The sequence below is a fragment of the Meleagris gallopavo genome, chromosome 1 (genome assembly GCF_905368555.1).
Source record: "Meleagris gallopavo chromosome 1, MGAL_WU_HG_1.1, whole genome shotgun sequence".
Lineage (NCBI taxonomy): Eukaryota > Metazoa > Chordata > Aves > Galliformes > Phasianidae > Meleagris > Meleagris gallopavo.
Genome location: NC_139404.1, coordinates 118595089 through 118608862, shown reverse-complemented (window position 1 = coordinate 118608862; position 13774 = coordinate 118595089). Strand labels below are relative to the sequence as shown.

At 41.4% G+C, this 13774-nt stretch overlaps 1 protein-coding gene across 8 annotated transcripts in view; it reads left to right on the top strand.

Annotated features, from left to right (window-relative positions):
• CDKL5 (cyclin dependent kinase like 5) overlaps positions 1–13774 on the top strand; it is a 127260-nt gene that overhangs the window by 12946 nt on the left and 100540 nt on the right. For 5 of the 8 annotated variants that reach the window (XM_085211365.1, XM_085211357.1, XM_085211376.1 and 2 more), the window contains exons 2-3: positions 6275–6375; positions 7312–7350. The exons of the other annotated variants lie outside the window; for them this stretch is intronic. The gene's annotated coding sequence lies outside the window, so the exon portion shown is untranslated. The remainder of the gene's footprint in view (positions 1–6274; positions 6376–7311; positions 7351–13774) is intronic. 8 annotated transcript variants of the gene reach the window in all.

Below are 13774 nucleotides of genomic sequence, written 5' to 3'. Positions count from 1 at the left end.
GCTGAGTATGAACTGAAACTATTTATATATGTATGGGATTATTTAATTGTTTTGTTTCTCTGGTTTAAGAGGTTGGAAGAATATGAATCGGAGCAAAATCTGAGAAAATCATAATGTATAGCCTGCCTTCCTATCCCTCTTAGTAGAATCTGCAACCTTTCTGGACTCTTGTAATGTGGTTTTCACTTTTGCTTGCCTCTGTTCTACCATGGCCAGAGTGCTGCAGTTGTTCTTTCATGCACACTCTTCTTACACTGCTGTTTATTCAGTTTAAGGTGGAAGAATGGTCAAGGTGTTCTTTGACATTTTCTTGTAACGATTATTTTAGTTAAAGAACATAATAAAGTGGTCCCTCTGCAAATTAAACAGCGCTGTGATTCGCCTACCTCTTATTATATGGTAATGCTATAAGCTGTCCCTGCGCTGTGTTCCTTGCAGTTGAGGCACAACGTAATGTCTCTCAGTCAGAGCTGGAAGATGCTAACAGCAGAGGTCTTTCACCCGTTCTACTTAAGAAACCTGAAAGCAAAGCTGAAGTGAAACTTAAGTTTTGCTGGTGGATGATACTGGGAAGGCATTTTAGGTAAATTTTGCAGCTTTGTTGCTGGCCTGAGGTTGGGTGTTCTGAGGAGACCCAGGAGGCTCTCTGTTGCTCTCTGTTCTTGGGAAGTTGTTTGGAACTAGCTTCTAATTTTTTTACTGAAATTACAGAGATTGTCAAGTTCTTGACTCAGAGCATTTGAGATGACTGAATAGAAACCAGAGCAGCGAGAAGGGCTCCTTGCATTGTACACTGCTTTTAAGATGAGGTTCTGAAGTTTGCTGGGTTCACTTTTCAGTGGTAGTTGTCATTTCTCCTTACAAGTTTCCGTAATTCCCCTTCAGTGTGTTTTGCCTGCTTGTATCTGAGGTTGGGAAGGTTAGGATGGTGCTTCAGGGTTTTTGCCTGCGGGTAGTATACTTCTGGAGTTGTTCTGTATTTTTGCTCACTCTTGCAATTTTGTGGGATCTTGCAGAGTCTCATTTCTTATTGGAAAACGTTGCTCAAATGAATGGCAAGTTGCTTACCGATGGAGTTTAATGAAGATTGCTGCTTTATGCTGAGACTTACTTGGAGCAACTGTACTTACCTGTAGGACCTTGGTGGGCCTTTTGGTGAACCACCAGGAGGTGTGATGGAAATCAGTGGCAGAAGTGGCCCTTCTCTGTGTCATTCTTGTTTAGGATTCCTTCATTGCAGTGAAATTGTTGAACTTATAAATCTAGGAAGTGTTGATTGTCTCCCTCTACTCAGCTCTTGTGAGACTCCATCTGGGGTTCTGCATCCAGAGCTGGGGCCCCCAGCACAAGAAGTAAGTGGAGCTCTTGGAGCGGGTCCAGAGGAGGGCCACTAAGATGATCAGAGGGCTGGAGCACCTCTCCTATGAAGAAAGGTTGAGGGAACCGGGCTTGTTTAGCTTGGAGAAGAGAAAGCTCTGGGGAGACCTCATTGTGGTCTTTCAATACTTGAAGGCAGCATAGCAACAGGAGGGGGAACGGCTGTTTGTAAGGGTGGATAGTGATACAACAAGGGGGAATGGTTTTAACTGAGACAGGGGAGGTTTAGATTGGATGTGAGGAGGAAGTTTTTCACTCAGAGGGTGGTGACACACTGGAATGGGTTGCCCAAGGAGGTTGTGGATGCCCCATCCCTGGAGGCATTCAAGGCCAGGCTGGATGTGGCTCTGGGCAGCCTGGTCTGGTGGTTGGCAACCCTACATATAGCAGGGGGGTTGAAAATATGTGATTGTTGTGGTCCTTTTCTACGCAGGCCAGTCTATGATTCTGTGATTCTATTAAGTGTATGGGGGTTGATTTGTCTGTTAGCAGCAATGATTTTAATGTGAGATTTTATTGTTGTTGTTAAGACTTTATCCTTGACGCTGTGATGCATATTGATGAATATTTAACTTTAAATTCTTTTCTGACAGCTCTGTTTGCAGTAGGCATCTGATAATCAAATGTTGTGAACATTCGAAACAAGATTTCATAGCTCTTTTGTATCCAAGTTCACTGTACGCAGAGAGGAGTAGGTGACTTATCACCTGGATTCTCCTGGTTTGCAAAACAGTAGCCCCAACAGCACACTGAATTACAATTGGAGTCCTGAGTCCATGAACTATTCAGGAGCTTTTACGTTCATCCAGACGTTAGGTTACAACAGTGCAATGTTGTGAGAATGCTGAGTGTGTCTTTTGTCAGCGTGCAGATGTGTAGCAGTTGCTCACCAGCTCTTGCTGTGAGAAGCAAGGTGTTGCTTTGGACTGTTGCGAGCGCCTCAGAGTCTGGACTGTCCTTTACATGGTGTGTACAAGTAGAAGGAAAGTCAGTTATCTTGTAGGAGTCGTTCTGCTTTCTAACGCGTTTGTTTGTCATACATTTAATGGTGGTGTTCTAATTAGGACACCAAAAAACCCACTATGATCTTGATGTACTTCTCCTGAAGGCTAAGGGCCTGATAGTAATTAAATCATAGTTGCATAAATTTTATCTTTCTGGCTTTATAATTTAGTTGTATTCTTATGTATGGGAAAGTAAAACAAAGTCTCCATTACAACAAATGCAGGTAGTGTGTGTTTGAGTTTAAGCAATAATTAACTAATGAGGTGATAGAATGTGGAAGCAGCAAGAGAGAAGCATTGCTTATGAGACTGGGGGTGAGAAGAGGGAGTTCTTCTACTGTAATACATCTATGAAATGCCCTACAAATACTGTAATTAGGAACAGCAAGCTAATTTGCTTTTTCAACAGTGGAAAACAGATCTGTAGTGAGATCTGCCTTTATACAGTTAGCAGACAGCTTTATTTTTGGTCTCGAATTTTCCAGTATGGGTTATTCTGTTCTGTGATACCGTAGAAGCTTACAGTCGTCTGTGACTTCTGCAAATGTTATGGTCAGTTAAGCAGGAGGAAAATGTTTTGGTTGGAAGAATGCTGCTGAAATTTTAAACTCAACAGTTCTGTGTTTGTTATAGCAATAAAATGTAGGAACTTCATTCTTAGGTGCCAGCTGGGTGCTCTGTGCTATACATGCATTCTTTGTCAGTAGGGCAAAAAATACATGTCTAAATGTGATCTAATCTGTCAGTTTTCATGTGAGGTTGAATGGCTGCCCTTTAATAAATAGAATTGCACTGAATTTTTTTAAATAGTCAGTATTGAGTTAGAGGATCACTTTCTGACAGAATCTGCTTACGAAGATACTCTGCGTGTTTTATAAAGGCAAGCCAATGTTCTTAAAAGAAGAAATCTTCTACAATGTGCAAGTTCTTTAAGACATGGTGATGTGTTGTGGTTTAACCTAGCAGATAACTGAGCACCACGTGGCCATTCACTCACTGCCCTTATCCCAGTGAGATGGAGGGGAGAAATGAGGGAAAAAATGAGATAGAGAAAAGGAAAAGCATAATAATTATGGCATGTATATCTACATATGCACACATATACTTGTAATCTAGATTTATAACAAGGGATGCACAAGCAATTGCTCATCTCCTCTTGAGGTGTTGAAACAATAAATGTTCAGTGCAGAAAGTCTATCCCAAATTAACTTGAAAAACTGATACTTTCCTGCTTTAGGTGAGACAGTTATTCATTGATCTTTTGTACATTTCAAGTGTGCAGAAACTCGCCTCTGGAAGACTGATGTTTATACATAAAATTGATATGGCTTACTGGGCTGTGTTAGTGGCTATTAGATGTAGCAAATTTGATGTTGTTAATGATCTTCTGCATACAGAAGTTCTACTTCTGCTGAATTTACCTGTCACTAACAGCTTGCTGCATTGTGAAATTATTAAATAGCGGCCTTTAATACATTTAACTCTAGTTTTAGAAAAGCTGAACTTCCTAATTGGGACTCATACATGTATGAACTCTTGGTGTCTGTCACTGACCTGAGTATAAAACTTCAGTTATTACTAATAGGGCCTGCCTTAAAGCATAAAATCACATGGCAGTGCCTTCTGCCTTCAGTATTTTACTCTTATCAGTGCTGTGGTATGACTGGGTCTGTCTAATTCAATTAATTCTAATTCTAATAATATCTGTTCAGATACAAAACAGAGTAAGGAAAATGTGTTTATTATTTCAGATCAGCCCTTTTTACAAGGTGTGGATAGGTTACTCGGTGGTGGATGTTGGGTTCTATTGCAGATGTGATGCCTCTGAAATACGTTAAAGGATCAGCATAACAATTTATTTCACAGGGCAAAGGTCAAGAGAGTGCCGATTCTATATTATAAATCTAACAAAACTGAAGTGGCAGAAGGGTTCTTTGAAGGCTTAAGCAGATGAGGAATGTTCAGTTTTCTGTTACAAAGCCTACATCAGAGAGCATCGCAGCATTGAAATCTGTTGAATTTTGGAACAATTGAGAGTAAGAATGTGAATTCTGTTTGTAAATTGTGATGTGTGCTGTTTTCCCTTTCCACCCTCCTTGCTCAGCTTCATTTTTGGAGCAAAAGTTGTAATTCATCAGTGTAGCTGAATTGCCGCACTTAACAGCGCTGACTGTGGTAATATGAGAATAATCAGTCACGACTACATGCAGCCAGGAGAACACAGATAAACTGCGACTATAACTTAATAACTTGTGAAATTTTCTAGGTCCCTGTGTTCTTGCAGACAATACTTGAAAGAATTTTCAGTGTTCAGTGGAAGCAATCTGAAACTGGGTTGCTCCAGAGTGCTCCAGTAGTTCTGTGCTTCACATAAGCTGCTGCAGGTGGGGGATCCTACAGCTCTTTGCTGGTTTCTTAGGAGTCCTGGCCTTTTCTCTTGACATCAGAGTGAAATTCTCTGTAGGTTCTTGAAACAACCAATGTTGGGGCACCTGGACAACGAATTCAATATTTTAAGAAAGAGGTGTTTTGAGCATGTAATTGTTACTCAATCGTTTTGAATTAGCTGTTGTGACTACTGGTTAGCTAAGGCAGTGTGGCTTTTAGCTTACATTCCATAAAGTTATCCTTTTTTTTTTTTTAACCACAGGCTTAGGCTAATAGCTCTTAAATCCTGCAGTAACTTCTATAATCAACAGCCTTAGTCTGCTAGTTTTTAAAATATCATCCAGCAACTTCTGTGTAAGGGCAACAAAGTCAAAACGGAGCAAAAGTCATCTTTATTCTCTAACCTGTACTGCATCTGCCTTCAAAAAAGAATCCTCAAGCAATTCTAGATAAGGATTTACAACTGAAATTGCTTAGCTTATGGGAGGTTTCTCACATACTGCATTGTGAGAATACTACATAATACATTAACCTTCAGTACTAATGTGGTTTGGACAGACTAATAAACTATGGGCAGGTGATCTTGTGTGGATACTGTTACTTGTGGACAGCATCTGCTTTAGCAGATTTTTCTATTGTCAGAGGACTGTAGAACCTGTGTGCGCTTCCTTCACTTCTTTAAGAATCCTTTCATCAGCACTCAGATGATGCCATAAGTATTCTATTGTGAACAGGATGGAAAAGGTTGAGGCTACTTAAACTTGAGGAACTCTGAGAAAAAGAGGTCTTGTTTTAATCTGTTTTGATGGGTTACATCTGTGGTGATGATAGCACAGAGTTCTCTGATTTCCACTCCATATTGTTTTCTCATGGCTTTTTCATAGAATCACAGAATGGCTTGGGTTGAAAAGGATGGTTTGTATAAGAAATGGTGTTGCCAGCAGGAGCAGGAAAATACTCGTCCCTTTGTATTCCGCTCTGATGGGGCTGCACCTTGAGTGCTGTGTTCAGTATTGGGCCCTCACTGCAAGAAAGATGTTGAGACACTGGAGCATGTCCAGAGAAGGGCACTGAAGCTGTGAGGGGTCTGAAGCACAAGTCTTATGGGTAGCAGCTGAGGGAACTGGGATTGTTCAGTCTGGAGAAGAGGAGGCTCAGGGGAAACCTTATTGCTCTCTACAGTTCCTGAAAGGAGATTGTGGTGAGGTGGGGACTGGCTGCTTCTCCCAGGTAACAGTGATAGGATGAGAGGGAATGACTTCAGGTTGCACCAAGGGAGGATTGGATTGGATATTAGGAGCAACACAGGCTGCCCAGGGAGGCGGTGGAGTCACCGTCCCTGGAGGTGCTTAAGAAACATGGAAATGTGGCACTGAGGGATGTGGTTAGTGGGAAAATAGTAGTGGGAGGTAGATGATGGGGCAAGATGATCTTGGAGGTCTTTTCCCCCCTTATTGTTCTAAGTTCATCTTGTATTGCTCTTTTTTTTTTTTTTTTTTTTACAGTCCTAAAAGAAGATGGTGTAGCTCCTGTTTCTTCTTCCAGTATAGGAAGTAAGCCCAGTCAAATGATTCCATTCCCATGGGCCTTTAATAAGGATCATTAAGTGAGTAATCTGTTAGTTTTGTTGTCTTTGCATTTTGGTTGTGGAATTTTGATGGAACTGTATTTCAAGACAAAAACTGTCATTGCTGTTCCAGCCCTGAAATTCCCAGCCATTTGTGAATGATTGCCAAAAGAACTTTTTGTTGTAGCATGCACAGCGGTAACAACTGCTCTGTATTACACAACATAAATTGTTTTTTTTAATATAGGAGAAGTGAGGAGTAAAGAAGGAAAACTGTGTGTTGTATGTTGGTGGTGGTTTATTTTTACCTTTGAAAACATCACATGATAATTCTGGAGAATGTTTACATTGAAAAACAGCTAATTCACTTCTGGCTGTCTGAGATGAGACAAGCAGAGCTGTGTTGAAGAGCCCTCTTGGCTGAGACAAGTCAGGAGGGGCAGTGGCCAACTGTAGGGAGCTGCCAGCTGTCTCAAACAAGTGCAGACAGGATTGAAGAAGGAAGTACGGAGAAGCTAAAATGTAGGAGTTAACCATGGACTGAGACACTATAGAAAGGGCTAATGTGAACTTAGGCGACCAGTTTCGCTGGTACCCTGATGTAGGATATGGAGGGTGGCAAGGCCTGTTGGTGCATGAAACCTGTGTGAAAGCTGGCTTTCCTCAAGTACCAACAGAATGATACAGCAGGGAACCACTGCAGTTTCTACTGCTTCTCTGGTTTTTGATTCAAAGTTTTTGACTTCTGAATTTCTTGGAACAATTTTGTGTTTTTAAAAAAACTTCATGAATATGTTTATGGGTATTTACGAAGAAGAGGCTTTTCAGAAGTGGATGTTCAAGATTCATTTAATCGTACCTGTGAAAATAGCATGCTAATACTTCATGAATTCGCATAGCTCTCATGAAATGACCTTGAAATTATCTGCATCTAGATGTCACTGAACTGGTTGTTACATTTCTTTTGGCTTTCAGGTTTAAAAGAGACAGAAATTCTGATCTCCATCTTGAGAGGTGAGCCCTATTTGTTTTGCTGGAAAGCACTGAATGATTGAGGAGGATGTCTGAGCCTTCTTTTTTGTCAACCATCAGTGGCTCACAGATGTTGCTTATGCAGTTGTAAACAGTGTTGCTCAGCATCTTATAATCTGATCACAAGACACAACGATATCCTTTTCAGTCCCACAAATACACATTCAACCTGCAGATGGTTAATTATCTCAAGCAGTTCCTCTATAATTCATTGGTAAACTCTGTTTTCCGTGTTTGTGGATTAAGCTTCTGAATTAGCAAAATGACAAGAGGAGCATCAAATCTTACTGATGAGAGCACATGGACTGTTTTGTTGCAGATTTTGATTATCAGAAGTGTGAGGTTTTTAAAGAACCTGGTCATGAGCAAGCACTGCTTCTTGTCATGAGATTACAAGGATGATCAGTAGGTTAGGGAGCACTGTGAATAAATACTTTTTGCTGCTATTGCATTTCATGTGTTAATACTGAGACTGACTTGCAAGGCATTGTTTGCCACTACAAACCATGTTGTATTTGAAGTGATTGCTGTAGTTGCGGGATAGTATGGATTAAAAATGCTCAGTATACTATGAAACTATGAATCTATTCAAATATCCATCTGTTACTGCGGTGTTCTTCTCTGTAATCCCTAAACCAGGAGGTTAAAGATGTGTGAAACTGGATCATATGGAAAGGGATTTCATTCAGGGTAGGTCCTTACAGTATTATGTAGAAGCAGAGACTTGCGTGGATCAGTTGCTGTGCTGTGGGGATCACAATTTTTGTGGAACACCTCGTATGCAACCATGTTTGTGTTAAGCTGTTATACTGTTATTGTTCTGTGCAGGTGGGCTCAGCACCTCTGTTAGAGATGTAAGGTTTGGAAGTGACTTGGTTTCTTATAATGAACTATATTTGAATTGGTAACATCTCAGTGTCTTCTCTTAGAAGTTTGTAGGTTAGCCTATAAAATGCTTGCTAACAGCACTGGCATCAGTGAGCTGATAAGCTATTATAAAATACTGGGTTTTAAAGGTCAGCATCGTGCCAGAGCAAAATAGTTTGTAGTTAACTCTCGAGAAGATTAGGGGTTATTGGGATCCCTGGTTGGTGTGGGCTTTTTGTTTGTGGTTTTTTATTTTGCTTTTTGGGGCAAAGCAGTGTATGAAAATAAGGTTGCTGAAGAGTCTTCTGCTAACAAATAATTGGGTGGAAGGCAGGCTCAGCATGCTCTGTCTTGTGTGCTCACATACAGACTGATTTGCCTACCAAATTGTAGGGACCCAAGGAGATGAGAACTGATAGATATGCACTGCGTACCATTTGTGATACAGATGAAACTTGGGATTTTATGTGAAATTTGTATGAAAAACGGTTTTGCTGCTAGTTAATCAGTGTATATCGTCAAATATCTTTTCCTTTTCTCCAAGGTTTCCATTTGTTCCTACAGCACAGCAGAACAAGTTACATGATCTATATATAAACTGCTAAGGTTGCTAGTCTCAAATACTATTCTTTAATTGGTTGTGTAATGTTTCCCTAATCACAAGAACACAAAAGTAGCTCCAGAATTGAATCTGATAATTTCAAATTTTAAAAATACAAGTTAGAAATTTTATTAAGAAATCATTTGCACAACCAAGTTTCTTTTTTTCTTGTAATGTATTTGTTTACTATAATGATATTATTAGATGGTTCATACTGTCGATGAAGAAACAGTGACTGATGTTAAGCCTTATTAGAAATAAATATGGTAAATGAACAGTGAACCAGATTTTCTTAGGTAGATATATAGATCAGATTATCAGTATTCATAGTATGATAGAACAGCTTGGCCCACCCAGCCCCAACCCCAGCCGTGGGCAGGGCTGCCCCCCACCAGCTCAGGCTGCCCAGGGTCCCATCCAACCTGGTCTTGAGTGCTGTCAGGGATGGGGCACCACGGCTTCTCTGGGCAGCTGTGCCAGCGCCTCACCAACCTCTGGGTGAAGACTTCCATCCTAACGTCTAACCTAAATCTCCCCTCTTTTAAACTAAAATCATTCCTCCTTGTCCTGTCACTATCTACTTGTGTAAAAAGTTAGCCTCCTTCCTGTTTATAAGCTTCCTTCAAGTAGTGGAAGGCTACAGCGAGGTCTCCCTGAGCAGAAAAAGCACAGCTCTCTGTCTTCACAAGAGAGGTGCTCAGCCCTCAGAGCATCTTCTTGACCCTCCTCTGGACCCACCACGTCAACTCTGCATTCTTCCTATACCAGGGGCCCCAGGCCTAGACACAGTACTTCACATGGGACCTCACGAGGGCAGAGCAGAGGGGACCTGTCACCTCCCTCCATGCTGGCTGCTTTTCTCCTGATGCAGCCTAGGATGCATTTGGCCTTCTGGGCTGCAAGTGCGCACTGCTGGCTCATGTCAAGCTTTTATTAATCTTGAGTGTTAATCCGAGAAGCAAAATTTGTTAATGCTGTCCATGGTATTGAGATGACAGCTTAGCATCACCCAGAAATGAGTTTTGATGGCTCTAGTAAGATTGTGCTGAGTGTCCAATTAATAAAAAACAACATTTGAACCTTATACAACTCTGCAGTCTGAGGAGAAAGTTTTCTTCTTCCTGTAGTGGAAAAAGGCATTCGTGTCAACCTTGTCAAAGAGCTCACTTAATAAGAAGCTATGATAAAAACTGATGCAAAAGCAAGGGTTTGGAGGGCTTTATATCCCGAGTACTAATGTAGAAAATGGTGTTTTTACTAATGAAACTTGTAGTCTCCCTAGGTAGTCCTGAAAATGTACTACTGTGTGCATGTAAGTGGCTGGCAATGTTCAAGTTAAATTACATCCACATCTATTAGAAGTCTGTATCAGTTTGCCAATCTAAGTTTTGTGGTTGTTTAAAAAAAATAAATTATACCCATGCAATAATGAATTGCGGCACTTCAGAAGGGAGTGGTTCCCCCACCCTGTAAGCGTGATCTGAAATGCTTCCCTTGGATAATTGCCTTTACTTCAGTAGCCAGAGTATGTGCATATAGGGAAGAGGATAACAAATCTTCTGGTTTTTTGGTTTGTTTTTTTTTTTTTCTTTTGTGTTGAGCTCTTGTTTTGTTCCCGTTCTCCTTGATTTTAGCCTCTCCTGGTGCACCAGCAGCAGCTTATCTGCTTCTGACTGCAGGTCTTTCTCCTTCATGAGATTTGGCAGAAGCTGATGTAGCCGTGATGCTGCACCAACTGTTCTCTTGATTTGACCTCTTTTGATGCATCTCTCTAACAATCTTCTTCAGAAGCACTGTTATGCAGGAAGGAAATGCAGTGGGTAACTCATACCACTGATGTCATTTTAAGGCAGTAGAGAAGACAGTTTCAGGAATTTAGAAAGCAACCCCCCTGAAACAAAGGCATACTATTTCAACCTTTGTGCAGAGATGTGTGTTTTTTAAAGTCCACTTACTACTATGTTTATGATTTGCAGTCCTTACAATCATGTTAAGGGCACTTTTATTTTAAAGATCGAAGCATATCCAGAGGAGAGCCACAAAGATGATGAGGTGCTGGAGCACATCCCCTCCAAAGACAGGTTGAGGGAACTGGGCTTGTTCAGCCTGGAGAAAAGAAGGCTGCAGGGTGACCTCATTGCAGCCTTTCAGTACCTAAAGGGAGCCTACAGACAGGAGGGGAATCAACTCTTTGAAAGGGTAGATAACAGCAGGACAAGGGGAAATGGTTTTAAGTTAAAGGAGGGAAGATTTAGGTTGGATGTCAGGGGGAAGTTCTTTACAGAGAGAGTGGTGAGGTGCTGGAACAGGCTGCCCAGAGAGGTTGTGGATGCCCCGTCCCTGGAGGTGTTCAAGGCCACGTTGGATGGGGCCCTGGGCAGCCTGGTCTAATATTAAATGGGGAGGTTGGTGGCCCTGCCTGTGGCAGGGGTTTGGAGATTCATGATCCTTGAGGTCCCTTCCAACCCTGGCCATTCTGTGATTCTATAAAGCATTCTCTTGGTATCTTTGTGACAAATAAAACTCATGCTGTAGGAGGAAGGGAGCCAACGGTTCCAAACTGCGTATTTCATGGAATCTGTTCATTTTCCTTTGTCTCAGATCTTTGCTGTTAATGGAACAAAGCCTTCATGGGTATTATGCTTGTCAATGTAAGATTTGTGGATTTGATGAATGGATATGATAAGACTAGTGATAGCCTGTGATATGTCCTATACTGCTCTGCGGATGATATGAGAGCTGCATTAGTTTAGAATGCAATGTTAAGATGTATGGAAGTTACTAACAGTGTTTAAAAAAAAAAAAAAAAAAAGATGTTTCTTTGCCAAAAACACAAAAGAAGACACAGAAAGTTGCAGTCTTACCAGTTCTATGCATTTATTTTTGAAGTAAGTAGAATGGTCTGTAGCTACTGTCTGTAATCAAAGTTTGATATGCTTTCCCCTCAAGACTCAGTTTTTAAATGTTAAGTTCTGCCAAATGTGTTTGGCTGATTTTTTTGGTTTTTCCCTTCCACCCTCCCTGGATGACTGCCCCAGCCTGATTGTTTTACGACCTTGAATGTGGTTTAGTTCTGGCTCCTTTATTTTATTCAAGCCAAAGCAGTGAGCTGAGAAAGAAGCTACTTCAGGAGAAAAAAATTAAAAGGTTTCTTTCAAACACTTTCAGTGCTTTTACAGTATTTAACTGTGGAATGGAAGGATCACCTCGTGATTCTGCACTTGTTCATTTTCACAAATATGATTAAAAATCTGACCAAGTTTCATACATTTTTCATAAGAAAAAAATAATAAAAACCAACTGTCAGTTTGGATGTGCTTATTGCTGCTGGGAATTCAGCAGTTGTCTGAATCCAGGGAATAAAAAAGCCAGAGGAGAGTAGAATACTGCTGTAACTTGATTTGGAGATGGCTCAAGGTGTAGGATGACTGTGTGAGGATGGTAGGAGAAGAAATTTGATGACAAAGTAGACAGATTGTTGGAAACAGTATAGAAGAGAACAAAGTTGGGAGAAAAGGGTAGTCATTGGAGTCTGGAATAACAGATTTAGAAGGGAAGCTGTTCAGACTCCCCCAGCTATGAAGTTTAGCCAGTGCCAAAGTCTGTTTTCTCCATTTTTAGTGCCTTTTCTTTGCAGGACTTCTGGATGGCTGAGGCTGCCAGGCACCTCTGTGCCCATTAGGTCAGCACACCCAGAGTAGGGTGCCGGGCCACATCCAAGCAGTTATTGGAGATCTCCAGGGAGGAGACTCCACAGCCTCTGGGCAGCCTGGGCCGATGTTCTGTCATCCTCACTAAGTGCTGCCTGGTGTTCAGAGGGAGTCTCCTTCTGTTCCAGTTTGCGCAGTTGACTTTTGTCCTGGTGCAGAGCACCAGTGACAAGCTTCTTGTTAGAGCTCGCTTTTCAGTGGGAGCAATAATTACATGAGTGGTGAGGATGCCTGGTGTAATCTGAGATTTTGACTTGCTTTTGAACTATATATGCAGGCATGATGCAAAATCTGCTCTTCGAGTTTGTGCCACAACCTGTGGAACCTATGTGGAAGTATGCGTGTGGTTTGTATAAGAAATGGTGTTGCCAGCAGGAGCAGGGAAATACTCATCCCTTTGTATTCCGCTCTGATGGGGCTGCACCTTGAGTGCTGTGTTCAGTATTGGGCCCCTCACTGCTAGAAAGATGTTGAGACACTGGAGCATGTCCAGAGAAGGGCACTGAAGCTGTGAGGGATCTGAAGCACAAGTCTTATGGGTAGCAGCTGAGGGAACTGGCATTGTGCAGTCTGGAGAAGAGGAGGTTCAGGGGAGACCTTATTGCTCTCTACAACTGCCTGAAGGGAGGTTGTGGTGAGGTGGGGACTGGCTTCTTCTCCCAGGTAACAGTGATAGGATGAGAGGGAATAGCTTCAGGTTGCACCAAGGGAGGATCTGGCTGAATATTGGGAAAAACAATTTCTTGGAAAGAGTGGTGATGCAGTGGCACTGGAACAGATTGTCCATTGGGGTGGTGGTGTCCCTGGAGATGTTCAAGAAATGTTTAGCTGTGGTACTGAGGGACATGATCTAGTGGGGAAATATTAGTGGGAGGTGGATGTTTGCACAATGTGATCTTGAAGGTCTTTTCCAACCTTGGGGATTCTATGATATGTGCATAGATAAACTGCTTATATACGTACAAGAATAGGAAAATGGAGTATTTAGTTGAGGGGGAAAAAATAAAAAGGTGTTTTTTTTTATCTGTAGTTGTCTTTATTTGCTTTTCAGTAATGGTATTGTCATAGACCTGACCTCAACAGTGATTAATAAAAATGAAATATTGAATAACTACTTGTTGTGCAGAGTGAAGAAAATAGTAAAGAAAAGGTATTGATGGTGTATTCAAACACTGTCAGGAAATTGAAGTTCTTCACTTTCTTATGGACTGTGAGTGTCTGGATGGCT